We start from the raw sequence: 10,747 nt of genomic DNA on the forward strand, positions 1-10,747 counted from the left end.
ATGTACCGAATGTACTCTAAAAATTGGTGTTCAAAGGTTGTAAAAATGCCCATCAGCACAGATATTTTCAATATAACAATTAATTCTTCAAATTCAGTTATCTGTTCCCTTTCCAATAAACACAACATTAAGAATGTCCATCACATAGTGTTTTACTTTTGTTTTGGTCACGGGAACACGCTACGTAACGTTGCTACCTATCACCATTTTCATGTGTTTGTTTGTTTGTTTTTTTTTTTATCGTTAGCAAGTTTTAGTTCTATCCTAGCCTGTTACTCGTATTGTCTAACCTGTTACATGTACTCGTATTGTCTATCCTGTTTTCAATAGCAGTATTACATATTGGGTGTGCTTAATTGCCAAGATAATATGTTTTAATCTTGGAATCAGTTCAAATAATCAAACATTGAATTTGTGTAACAAAAATATATATATCAATTTTATATAGTATTTGAAGAAGTTTCTATAAAATATAGTCTATCCTGTTACTTTAACCATATCAACAGGATAGAACTTATCTGAGACTACTATGAGACTGTGTTATAATAGTCTCAGATTTTATGCAGTGATACTGTTTTCTTTTTGGTCTTGGTTTTCAAAAAGTAATTGGACTTTTTACAATATAAAAATAAGGAGATGTGGTATGATTGCCAATGAGACATTTAACTACCAAAGTTCTAATGAAGTGTATGTTAGCAATTATAGGTAACTGTACGGCCTTCAATAATAAGAAAACCCCATACCGTATAGTCGGCTACACGACATGAAAAATACGGAATAATTCAATTGACTAAACTAACAGCTTATTTATAACAAAACAATTTTCGGAAAACAAATATGTCACACACGAACCAACGACAACCACTGAACTGCAAGCTCCTGGCTTGGGACAGGCACATAAAGAAATTAATGTGGCAGGGTAAACAGGGGCGGAACCAGGATTTTAGGTTGGGGGGGGGGGGGAAACTTAATTTTTTTTAAGGTAAAATTAATGAAATATTCTTTATTAAGCTGAGGACAACCCTTGCTTTACAAATTTTAGGAGGCGCTGGCCCATCACGCCCCCGCCTGAATCCGCCCCTGGTTAAACTAGTTTGCTGGCGCCAAACCCGGCCCCCTTACTGGTACAGTGATGTAACAATACAAGCATAGTACTGATTTCATTGATACATTTGTTGGCAACAGCATAGAAATGATAGTAAGTTACATTGTTTTTCACTAAATTTCTGTAATTTTCCTTCTTTATACTTTTATGCAAGAAACCTGTGGGTCTTTGGGACGAAGGATAACTATGGTACGAAAGTAACTTAACTAACGTCATCCATTGTAGCTCCCTAAAAAGAAGATTCATTTGATTAATAAGGGGAAAGCGAGAAAGCCAGGTGCCCTATTTTGTGTCCTAAATACTTAAACTGCTCTTTAGTTTCAAACTTATAAATAACTTTCTTATTAAAAACATCCCCACATCCTTCAGGCTTTTTAAGCGTCCTAAAGACCCACAGGTTTCTTGCATAAAAGTATAAAGAAGGAGAATTACAGAAATTTAGTGAAAAACAATGTAACTTACTATCATGCATGGGCGGTAAATTACTTGACGCAAGCGCAGTGTATTAATATCCTTGGATGTATCACCGTATTCCTATCAAGATCATGATCAAGATCAAGATCAAGCCAAAGTATGACTTATGTTAACAAAAGTCCATTTGGAATGGGTCGAAGGATGGCGTCCCTAGCAAAAATTAAAATTATCATGACGTATTATTTTTGCGACTAGCCGTTTCTCAAGGGTACACAACAGAGACAGCGATTTGTGTTGCTGTTCTTCGTCTTGATATTACTGGAACGTGGAATGCATAGTGTTAACTCTTTAGATTATAGATACAGTTAGAACTAATACATACCTAAATATTAAACTTCTTGTACATAATTTTAAACCACTTAATTTGTTTATCTGCACTACCAATTAATTTCTTCAAAACAGCTATGAATTTCCTTATTACACTGTATTCATTCATTTTTGTAAATAGGCCATGCTATTCCAAATAATTATGATGTTTTATACGGCTTTTTTTTTTTTTTTTGGATGCCTTTTCGCGTAACAGCAAAAATAAAAAAAATATAACCTCTCTAGACTGTAGACATCTTAATTATTTGGACTAGGGTCATGCATGCAACAGTAATTAATAATCTGATAAATCAGCTGTTTCTTGATGGTTTATTTTAAAAGAAGAAAAAATTAGACATGTATGCTGCTGCTCTAAGATGGCTGCATTATTGCCTGAATGCCTAATCATTAAAAATCATCAATCAATCATGAGTAATTAGCTATTTACCTTTTTGGATAACAATGAAAAGCCAACTTATTAGCTCTCCTTTATAGATCTGATCAATGTCTGGTCTAGTCTTTTTATACGACAGTCAAAAGTTTTTGCGGTCGTATATTGGTATGACGTCGGCGTCGTCGTCGTCGTCGTCGTCGTCGTCGTCCGAAGACACATTGGTTTTCGCACTATAATTTTAGTTTAAGTGAATGGATCTCTATGAAATTTTACCATAAGGTTAAATACCACAAAAGGAAAGTTGCCGTTGAGATTGATTTTGGGGGTTATGGTACCAACAGTTAAGGAATTAGGGGTCAAAAAGGGGCCAAAAATAAGCATTTTCTAGTTTCCAGACAATAACTTGTGGAACGGTGTATGGATCTCTCTGAAATTATACCACACGTTTCCATACCACAAAGGGATGGTTAGGATTTGCTTTGGGGAGTTATGGCTCAAACCGTTTAGGAATTAGGGGCAAAAAAGGGGAAAAAACAAGGTTGTCCTGGTTAATGGACAAATATTTTAGTACAAAACATAATTTAAAGCAGTGTAAGGGAGATAAATCAAATACATCATTTGAATTGCCTCCCTTACACTGCTTTTAAATTATGTATAAAGTAATGGTTAATGAACAATTAAGACAATTTAAAACAGTGTAAGGGAGGTAATCCAAATACAACGTTTTGATTACTTCCCTTGCACTGCTTTTAAATTATGTTTAGAGAAATGCATATTTATAACGGAAGACCAGTAAAAATATCTGCAAATGTTGCATCCTTTTTTTTTTCACCAAAAAATCCATATGAAAGATTTGACACCTTATTTTAAATTCTATTATAAAATAGATTAAGTTAGCACTATGGTAAATTTAAATTGGTATTTTTGGGGGAAAAAGGTGGGTAAAAAGAAATTGTGGGGGGTCAATTTTTTCTCATTTCAGATTTTAGAAATTAAAAAGAATTATTCTTCAAATATTATTTTTTTTCAAATTTCAAATATTGAAAAATTTCAAGAAGTAATCTTTAATTGCACAGTATGGCGCATATTTAGATTTTTAATTTTGGGTCCAGTTTTCAAATTGGTCTACATTAAGGTCCAAAGAGTTCAAAATAAAACTTAGTTTGATTTTAACAAAAATTGAATATATTGGGTTCTTTGATATGCTGAATCTAAACATTTATTTAGATTTTTGATTTAGGGGCCAGTTTTCAAGTTGGTCCAAATTGGGGTCCAAATTTAAACTTCGTTTGATTTCAACAAAAATTGAATATATGGGGTTCTTTGACATGCTGAATCTAACCATGGATTTAGATTTTTTATTTGTGGGCCCCGCTATCAAATCGGTTCATATTGAGGTCAAAAGGGTCCAAATTAAACTGTGTTTGATTTCATCAAAAATTGAATTATTGGGGTTCTTTGTAATGCCGAATCTGACCGTGTATTGAGATTTTTAATTTTGGGTCAAGTTTTCAAATTGGTCTACATTAAGGTCCAAAGGGTCCAAAATTAAACTTAGTTTGATTTTAACAAAAATTGAATATATGGGGTTCTTTGATATTGATTTTGGGCCCAGTTTTCCAGTTGGTCCACATTGGGGTCCAAAATTAAACTTTGTTTGATTTCAACAAAAAATGAATACATGGGGTTCTTTGATATGCTGAATCTTACCATGTATTTAGATTTTTGATTTGTGGGGCCCGCTATCAAATTGGTTCATATTGATGTCAAAAGGGTCCAAAATTAAACTTTGTTTGATTTCATCAAAAATTGAATTATTGGGGTTCTTTGTTATGCCGAATCTGATCGTGTATTTAGATTTTTAATTTTGGGTCCAGTTTTCAAATTGGTCTACATTAAGGTCTAAAGGGACCAAAATTAAACTTAGTTTGATTTTAACAAAAATTGAATTTTTTGGGGTTCTTTGATATGCTGAATTTAAACATGTATTTAGATTTTTGATTATGGGCCCAGTTTTCAAGTTGGTCCAAGTTGGGGTCCAAAATTAAACTTTGTTTGATTTAAACAAAAACTGAATATATGGGGTTCTTTGATATGCTGAATCTAACCATGTATTTAGATTTTGGATATTGGACCATAATAGGTAAATTAAAAAATTTTAAGTTCTTAGACCACATTTATTGTGTGTCAGAAACCTATGAGGTGTCACATATTTAATCACAATCCAAATTCAGAGCTGTATCAAGCTTGAATGTTGTGTCCATACTTGCCCCAACTGTTCAGGGTTCGACCTCTGCGGTCGTATCAAGCTGCGCCCAGCGGAGCATTTTATTCTGTATTATCTTGAAAAATGCAAATGTCCACATATGGAATGAAATACTTTCTAAACCTCTTCTTCTGTTATTGCAATCATTTATTATTTAAGTATTGGCCAGATCCACTTTAGGCAGGGTTGACTTGGGTTGGATTGGTCAGTACAACCTGATACATGTACCATCTTAATTTGGTATAAGGAATGATTGTAATGTGCTCATTTTGTTCAAATTCCTCTGGTAGGTTTCATCTGACATTGTACTCCAATCAATCATAATCAGCAAGACATGCCAAGCATTTCAGCACTTTTGTTAAATTCATATTAATGCAAATGGTATACTAGTTTAAAAACTGAAAAAAATGTTTGATGCTCCATTTACGAATTTTAAGTCATTGTCCTCATTTAAGATAGTTAGAAATGTATATATTTCCTTAAGATCCATTTTGTTAAGATTGATAACCATGTATCGGATAGTAACTGATCAAGAAATCTTTTTAAAATGGCTTTTTATGCCCCCGCCGTAAGTTTTACCCTTACTCAAATATTGAGTGAGATAGGGGAGGCAACTGTTTCTGTACTGGATAGAAAGGTATTGTTAAATAAGATGTGGTAGTACTACAGAAATAGTAGTTCTTATCAAATATTGAGTGAGATAGGGGAGGCTTCTGTCTCTGTACTGGATAAAAAGGTATTGTTAAATAAGATGTGGTAGTATTACAGAAATAGTAGTTCTTATCAAATATTGAGTGAGATAGGGGAGGCTACTGTCTCTGTACTGGATAAAAAGGTATTATTAAATAAGATATGGTAGTATTACAGACCGATGCGGATTTAGGGGGCCTGGTCCCCCTTTAGGAGTTTCATATATGATAAATGCATAGTTTTTTTACATCACTACATGTACCACTCCAAATGTTGGCTTGCCAACAGGCCCCCCTTTTTCAAAATCCTGGATCCACACCAGACAGAAATATTATTACTTTGTCAGAAATGTAAGAAAATTTTGTGTTAGTAAATATTATATAATGAGCATGCTGTCTTTATGAAAACAAGAAATAGTGATAAGATTGTCAATGAGACAACTAACCATCAGAGACTAAATGATGTGGATTTAAGCTATAGGTCACCTCACAGCCTTCAACAATGATAAAACCCATACCGTATAGTATGATAAGGCAAGACTAACAGTTCAAACTAGAAAACGATCATTCTGAATTATGCTAAAATAAAAAAAAAAAAAAAAACCAATATGGTTGAATGCAACTACATGTATAATTACTAATTTAAGCTAATTCCCCATTTTAGAATCTAAAAGAAAATAGGGAAAATTACAATGTTCATACATAAAAATGAAAGTAATGTCCCAGCATGGATATATATCCATTATCAAAAATGTTGTGTATGCTTTTGATAAGAGTACCTATAATGCTTCAGATCTGGTAGTAGCAATATTTTGGTCCTGAACTGAATATGCTGTTGAATGTTTAAAAAACAAGAATTCAGTAGTAAATTTAGACTGGCCAAGACATTCCTTTTGAACAAAATGTTTTTCAATTTTACCAATGTATATGTACAAGTCATTTTTTTTTTCAAATATCAGATTAGCATCTGCATTCAATATGTAGATATAATGTAGATTATATGAATGCCAATAATGTCAACTTTCCTGATTAAAAATACACTTGAATAAAAAAAAAATGAAATGGGTCAGCTTCAATGTGTCAAGGAGCAAAAGAGTATTTTGAATTTCTACTCTTGAATAATGAGTCATCCTGGCAGCAAACATTTTTTTCTTCTTGTAAAAATGTATTTAAAATTGTAAGGAAAATATATACTGTTGAAAAAGTTCTAAAAATAAAGAATAATAAGAAGTCGTATGCAATTAAATGGCATGAAATTAAATTAATTCCTTGATGTTTAATGATCCAAAAGCTTCCCTTATCATGATTGAAGAAAATAATTTGCTCAAATAGAAAAGAACTCTAGATGTTGAAAAAAAATCCTTTAAAAGAGTACCAATTTTAACAATTTAACAATGCTATAGTTACAACAGAAAATAATCATGAAATTCAGGTTTTTGCTTGAAGAGATATGCAGGCTGTATTGTGTAATTTTTTTATTTTTTTTTTTCATTACAGGTGAATAATGTTCTAAATAAATATGAGGGAGGGGCTGGTGGAGTTCATGCATTTTTCTGATCAGTACAGTGGACTAAAAGCGCAGGAGTAAGTAAGAATGACAGATTAAACAGAAAATAGGGATAAGCCATACAAAATGTTTCTTGACTATAATTATGAGCATCACAAAAATGTACAATGAAAGTAGATCTTAGAGTAGATCTGTATATCTTACCTAAAGTGTAATGGTTAGAGCACTGGTCATTCAATATTTTTATAACATGTAAAAAAGAAATAACGAAAGAAATGACATAGATGGTCTTTAATGAAAAGTAAATGTCAAATGCCATGCTTTCTGAACGGAACATGTAATTGGCCTTTACAGAAAATGCAGCAATGGTATGATTAAAAAGTAGGTTTAAAATCTACTAGAAATTAAAAAAGTTGCCAGTGATTAAGTTTGAAAGTTTACATTGATAGCAATATATTTCTCTCTTGTAAAAAAGTAATAACAAAAATACTGAACTCCAAGGTAAATTAAAAAAATGGGGAATCAATAAGACCAGACAAAACCAAATGTTAAGACTACATCAACCAAAGAAAGGAATGGAAAACAACTGTCATATTCATGACTTGGTACAGGTAATTTTTTGGTTTACAAGTACGAAAAAAACTATAAAGTTATCGAAACACATACTTTGCCTGCACCTTTGTACATTCTAAAATTGCAGTTATCGTAGAATAATGCAAGCATTAGGATTTATTTCTATCTGTTTTATACTTTTTGTAGGAGAGAGATAGTAGAAGAGAAGCTAAAAGGAAACAGCCAAAAATGAAGATGATGAAAGTGAAGCCCATGTAGAAATGTCATGTGACATATTGTTTGACCTTGTAGAAATGTGAGTGTGACATAGAGTATGGCTATGTAGAAATATCTCTGTGACATAGCCTTTAGCTATGAAGTAATATCAACATGTCTTGATGTATAGCTTATTTTATTGTCCTAATACACATAGATTTTTATCCTGTTTCATATTGCTTTCTATTCATATTCCTGAACATGGTTTATTTCTAATCAGTGAAAATTCATTTCATTGCAGCTACAACTTTTTGCATTTTTGACTGTTTTATCATAGACACATATATTACAAAGAAACACTTTGAGACAGTAATGATTTGTGTTGGATAAAGTGTTATGAGTTAGTTGTTCCTTGTAATATTCAGAACTGATGATAAGTGTCATAATAATATATGTATGTCTTTTTGTTTATAGTCTACAATAAATGTGATCAGAGATTTTAGAATAAAAAATATTTTACATGTGTTCATTAATTAGTTATCTCAATACAAAAAAGAAAAAAAAAATCATCTTTGATCTGCATTAGTAGTATACTGTATGTTTGTGCTGATCATAATATCAATATTCCTAATATGGCAACAAAATTAAAAAAAAAACTTGTTGAAAATAATAAAAGAGGGTCAAAATTTATAAACTACTGTTGTTTACAATATTGATAAGAACAAGAACACTTGAGATGAGTTAAAATAAGTTAAAATATTACAGAATCTTTACTTAAAAAAATTTAGACGAATAAAAATATTTTGAAAACAAGGTGTCCATTCCCCAAGCGCCTGTGAAATAAGTAATTAGACAAAAATTTAGAAACTGTTTTGAAAATTACCCGAAAGACAAATTACTAGCAATTTATTTCATTTATGATTATATTTAAGGTTAATGGTCAATGACCCTATTTGCCATCTTACATGGCCAGCACCCTTGCTAGAAGTAGAAAAAAAGGCCCAAAAAATAACTAAAAAATTCATGTGAAAGATTAATCGCTACCTAACTTATGTTAAACCTCAACAATGTTTAAACATGGCTGTGTTTCTGGAATGGTAGAAATATAAAAACAAATGCTAGAGAAGGTGGTGAGGTACCAATTGCTACCAAAATGTGGCTAATTTCATATTAATACATACATGGTCCTCTTTTTTGGATAATTGCTTCAGAACAGCTTTAAAGACTTTATAGTTTGTTCTTATGTTTTGCTGTTACACCACTATCCTAGGTTAGGGGAGGCTTTAGTGCCAGCAAACATGTTTAACCCTGTCCTTTCTGTTTGTGCCTTTCTTAAGCCAGGAGCCTGCAATTCAGTGGCTGTTGTCTATGGCTGTATATCATACTTGTATTTTTCATTAATTTTTTTTGTACATAAATCAGATTGTATAGTCTTCAACAATGAGAAAAACCCATACCATATAGCCTGCCATAAAAGGCCACTAAACTGTAGGCTCCCCACTTGACAGGCACATAACGTGGTTCTGGGACAGTAATGTAACGACATAACTCTAGAACAAACTATACAAAACAATAAACAAAAACAAATATAAGAAACAGCAATTCACAACAACCACTCAATTACAGACTCCTGACTTGGGACAGGCACATATAGGATGTGGCTAGGTAAAACATGTTTGCTGTCACCAAACCCTCCCCCTAACCTGAGATAGTTATGAAGCAGTTCAATATAAGAACAAACTATAAAAATTAATTGAAAAGGGCTTCACTCAGCAGATCGAAACAAAGCAGAAAAACATCTAACAAAACACAGACCGGATGTGGCAGGGAATTTATACACCCCTCACAACAAAAAATACACAAAGTAAAGATCTGAGAGTACTTGCAGTTACTGACAGCTATTTCCAAGCCAATAACAACTAATAAAATATCATGTATTGACAATTGGCAAATATCCAGGTGAGCAAGATAGGCTTTTATATATGATATTTCTTTGCAATTACTTTAGTATCTTCTTTGAAATAACATGCCTTATGACTTCCTATGCTTATGAAAAGTGTTTTCACTTTATATTGCTATAAAATGGATACATTTTGTATGTAACAAGCAATTACAGCTAAAATATACCACAATTTTATTATAGATTGAGATAATGTTGAATATTTTGTTAAATGAATGAGATTTTGACCTCCCTCGACAGAGATGTGCATATGGAATGAAAGTTCAGTGCAAATGAAAGAGAACTACAGTTAACAAACTTCATCAATTATTGTGTTACCAAGGCATATATTTGTCAGTGTTTGCTGTGATATTCAGTTATCGACATATCCAGAAACTCTGTTTTTTACCAAAATTTTTGGAATTTTGGGTCCTCAATGCTACTCAACTTCTTACTTTATTTGACATTTCAACATTTTTTATTAGAGCGTCACTGATGAGTCTTTTGTAGACGAACCACGCGTCTGGCGTACAAAATTATAAGCATGGTATCTTTGGTGAGTTTTTTTTTGCAACCAATGGGTTGATGGCACTGCTGGTGGAGATTTCCTCCCCAAGGATATCACTGGCCCAGTTGTCAGCACTTCTGTGTTATCATGAATTATCATTGATACGGTGATATTAATAAATTAACTGTTTACAAAACTTTGAATTGTTCGAAATACTAGCGATTTTCTACCCCAGAAATAGATTATCTTAGCTGTATTTGGTAAAATCTTTCTGATTGTTTGGTCCTCAATGATCTTCAACTTCGTTCTTTATTTGTCTTTATACTTTTTTTATTAGAGCGTCAATGACGAGTCTTTTGAAGACGAAACGCGCGTCTGGTGTCCAAAATTGTCAGCCTGGTATCTTCAATCAGTTTTTTTTAACCACGAATTATCATTGATATGGTAATATTAACAAATTAACTGTTTACAAAACTTTGAATTTTTCGAAATACTAATGATTTCCTAACCCAGGAATAGATTACCTTAGTTGTATTTCAATTGGTAAACTCTTTATGAATATTTGGTCCTCATTGCTCTTCAACTTAGTACTTTATTTGACATTTATTTTTTTAATGCCCCCGCCGTACGTGAAGGGGGCATTAGGTGTTACCTTTGACCGTCCGTCCGTCCTATTTTCGTTTCCGCACTCTAACTTAAGTTTGTCTCATCCAAATTTTATAAAACTCATACACAATGCTTAGAACCACAACAAGCAGACAAAGCTCGAATTTGGGTAGTGAATCATTTAC

The sequence above is a fragment of the Mytilus californianus genome, unplaced genomic scaffold, assembly GCF_021869535.1.
Source record: "Mytilus californianus isolate M0D057914Y unplaced genomic scaffold, xbMytCali1.0.p SCAF_2, whole genome shotgun sequence".
NCBI lineage: Eukaryota > Metazoa > Mollusca > Bivalvia > Mytilida > Mytilidae > Mytilus > Mytilus californianus.